General features: G+C 35.1%; 1 protein-coding gene across 1 annotated transcript in view; it reads left to right on the top strand.

The window, feature by feature from the left end:
• The window catches only part of FAM155A (family with sequence similarity 155 member A), a 1105155-nt gene that overhangs the window by 806933 nt on the left and 294365 nt on the right, over positions 1-3857 (top strand). The gene's annotated exons all lie outside the window — the stretch shown is intronic.

The raw sequence follows: 3857 nt of genomic DNA, 5'->3' as shown, positions 1-3857 counted from the left end.
TAGATTCCTTCACCTTTGGTTAAAAACATTAAAGCCCTGTCTTTCATAGCATACACAATTCATCTCTCTTTAAAACAAAAACGCACACGTTTTGCATACAAAAAAAAGAAACCAAAATTGTTCCCTCCCCACCCCCCGAAAAAAAAAAAAATTACATTCCTCATCTTCAGGCTGTGAAGGTGAGCAACAACCTACTTGCAATGCAGTGACAACTAAGAATGACCACGTTAACTGAAGTTCCTGGAACTTCTACAAGATACTGTTTTATCACTAAGACAACTAAATTGCTGACTAAATATATAAGGGGGTGTTGCGATTGTTCTGTCTTTTTGTTTGCTTATTTTTGAAATAGCAAATAAGCCAGTAGTATGCTTTCAAAAAATATTAAAATGGGATGTAGCTTATTAAGCCATTGTATTTTTTGTTACTATAAATTCTGGTCATCTCTTGCAGAAGTGACAAATCTGAACTTTATAATGGGTTGGGGAAATGACTTGTTTAATGTCATGGGAAAATTTTGGAAAGATTTTGAATAGAGTCAGTTTAAAACAGATTGGAGCTCAATTAACCTTAATCATTTTATAGATGATGGTAACAAAGAACTGTCCTGAAAATCCTTTATGTGAATTTTTAATGGAATGGATCTGGACAAAATGCCCAGAATTTCATAAACTTTACGTCAAACAAAACTTGGTAGATATGCCTAGGATCACATATTAATTATTTATAGATTTCACTGTACAGTATGTTCAGTTCAGTTGTTGAAATGAAGCATATCATCATCTGCTTTGTCATGTAATATATATTTGGATTGGACTAATTTCTATTTACAGCAAACTTTATCTCTCTGGAAAAATGAGAAATGGGCATGTGCAAACTTGTGTTTTCAAATTTATCAGTTTTAGAAGACTGAGTTCTCTGGTTAAAATGTAAGTCGGATCTTTTCAGGTCTGAGCTTTGTCTGGGTCTACTGAAGCATGATCTAATTTAATTTCAAATGGGAGTCTTTATTGTTTCTGTCTATCAAATACTCCCATGTTCTTAAAACCTGTGGAATTAATTTCTCTTGAACTGAAAAGAGCATATTAAATTAACAAGAAAAAAACATATTCTAAATCTCAGGTTTTGTGAAACCCAGCATAAGCACAGAAGAAATTCTAGAGGTTTTTTGAAATAAAAAAAAGCCAGAACATGCTTCATCCCTAATTAGAAAACTCATAACTCTACAAATTAATAAATAACAGAGCTTGAATAAATCTTTGCTTAAATTATACGCTGGTACAAGTCTACTGTGGGGTATGGTGGCAGAGCATCTTGCTACATTTCTAAAGATGCTAGTTCAAGTCTTCCTTTGATCTTTTTCAAAAGGCATCCCTGGTTGTAAATATATATCTGGTCATTCAGCCTGGGGAATCAAAGGTAGCTGGATATGATGTTAGTCATCCTGCTTTCTTATATGCTGTTGGCCAGAGAAAATGGCATGTCTTAACCGAAGTAGACCAACGGTCATATGAGCCTTTAGCTCGATGTTGAGCCTATATAGATTTGTGCTGTAACTTTTAAGATTTGTAGCTGCAAAAAAAATTTCTGCCAAACAATACTGGATCTTTTTTATTTTGAGAAAATAAACCTAAATAAGCCATATATTGTGGTACAGATATAAGCATATGTATGCGTGTTTGCAGGAGCATAAATTGCTTGAGTTAGGGAATATATCTTCCTAGGTATTCATAAGGTGCCTCACCCAAGTGGGGTCCTATCTTGAGCATACAGTATGGAAAATATTAATTACTATAAATATTGGCACCAATAGATTTGAAGAGAGATCTGTTGCTGTTTAAGACATCGTGGCCTAATGTTTTCCTTTGTGATTACAATTTACAATTAAAAAAAGTGTTTCTTGAGGTGGAAACAACCAGACCATTGTCACTTATTTTAGGTTTCTATATGCTTGTATTACAATAGATTAAACTTTTCAGCAAAATATCTGATGCCAGCTAGAGATATTTGGAGGTACTTTTTACATACATTTTGTCCACAGGATGCATTGCACAGTTTGTGTGCTTGATGTTACAGGAAGGCTGGAAGACTTTTTTACAATAATCAGTTTTGGAAAAAAAGGTCTTTCCTTTAAACAATCACAAATTCTTTTTATTTACTTTTGTGGAGGTTTATACAAAAATCCTCTGTGTTGCATACTATGAGGAATATAAATGAAGCAATAAAAGTACTTTGGCCCAGTGCCCCAGAAAAGGGTTTCTTATTACAGAAGCCTCCTGAGCAAGACAGGGATTGTATAGGTACTGGTTTAGGAGATTGTATAGGTACTACAGTGAGCCTTTGAATCCCTTATGGACTTTGGAAAGGCCTTTCTTGCCAGAGTTGATTTAAACTAACATGGCAGGGACCATTAGTGCAGTGACCATTCATGGACTTTATCATCTTATATTCTGGAGAAAATGTGGGGCCAACATGTAATCAGACCAGTATGATAGGTGTCTATGACAGTCTATGATAATGCCTTGCAGGGTCAAATGGAATTTAGCAGAGAAATTAAATTGACACTTTTTTCTTTTTAATATATAAAATATAGAAGTAGATTTATTGCACCTGACCAGATGCTCTTTGTATAGACTGCCTGGAAGTTGCAGAAAGTAAACTTTTGGAAAGGCTTTGGGCCAGATTCTGTAAGCATCAACACAGATAAGAAACTTCATGGACATCTAAGTATTTCTGTAGACTCTACACAGTTAACAACTTTTACCTATACTTGCATATGCTTTTAACTTCAAAATCTCAGGTGAAGAATCTCTGACTAGTACTAGAAATAGACATAACAATTATGAGACCTCACATTTTCAGTCTAATCTTCAATTGTAGCACAAAAAGCAGATTCAGGCAAAAGACAAGATCATGTTGGACTCTGTGATTTTAAGGACACAACTGCCATAATTAAAATTACTCATCTGTATAGGTGTCTGAAGAATTAGAATTTTGTAGGTTGGAGTTTACTGTTCATTTATACTTTCCAAGCTGGTTTTTTACAACTACAAAAATAAAGGAAGCATATCTCCTCTGAACAGTTCAAAGTAGACTGAGCAGCACTGTGGGAAGACGGAGTGTCAGATGCTCTGCCAGATCCTCTGAATGCTTTTGCTTTGATGTTGTCATCCTCATTTCCATTATATTTACCCTGTTGTCCATGCAGCAATTCATGGATATATGGGAGGCTTAATGGTTCACATAGAGTAAATTCTTGAATGTTATAACATACATAAATAAGTTTTCTTCGTAAAACAATTCTGGCAGTGAGGATTGGCTTGCAAGAACACTCTAATGATGAGGGTAGTGTTGAAATCATGCTGTAGTCATGGTGGTCCAGGAAATATGTGAGAGAGTAAGATTCTTGTAGATGGTATCTTTTAATGGACTGACTGTTTGGTTATGAGAAACTTAGACAAGCTTCTGAATGTAATGCATTCATCTTCAGGTCTCACTGTTCTCAAGAAAAATCAATAAAACTCCAAAAGGAATGCCTGGAAATAAAAATTCACAATCCATCCTGACCCCAAGAACACAGCTGAACATGGGAAAGCTTATCTAGTCTATGCGAACCGTGTGGTTTGTCCAATAAAAGATACCACCGACAAAAATACTTGCCTTTCACATAATGATGAGGGAGAATTTACTTCACTGGTGATCAGAGACAAGTTCTAGTCAAAGCCATACATCATATTACATGAAAATTTATTTTGGCAACAGTAGGGAAAAAGAAAACAAAGCAAAAAATAGGTGCCTGTTCATAAGACTTATCTCTGATGTAGGTAACTACATGGATTGGACCAGCCTAGCTCAGG

Source organism: Gavialis gangeticus, unplaced genomic scaffold (genome assembly GCF_001723915.1).
Source record: "Gavialis gangeticus isolate Ggan-Ray unplaced genomic scaffold, GavGan_comp1, whole genome shotgun sequence".
NCBI lineage: Eukaryota > Metazoa > Chordata > Crocodylia > Gavialidae > Gavialis > Gavialis gangeticus.
The sequence above is the reverse complement of the archived record's forward strand: the minus strand, read 5'-3'. Positions and strand labels throughout refer to the sequence as shown.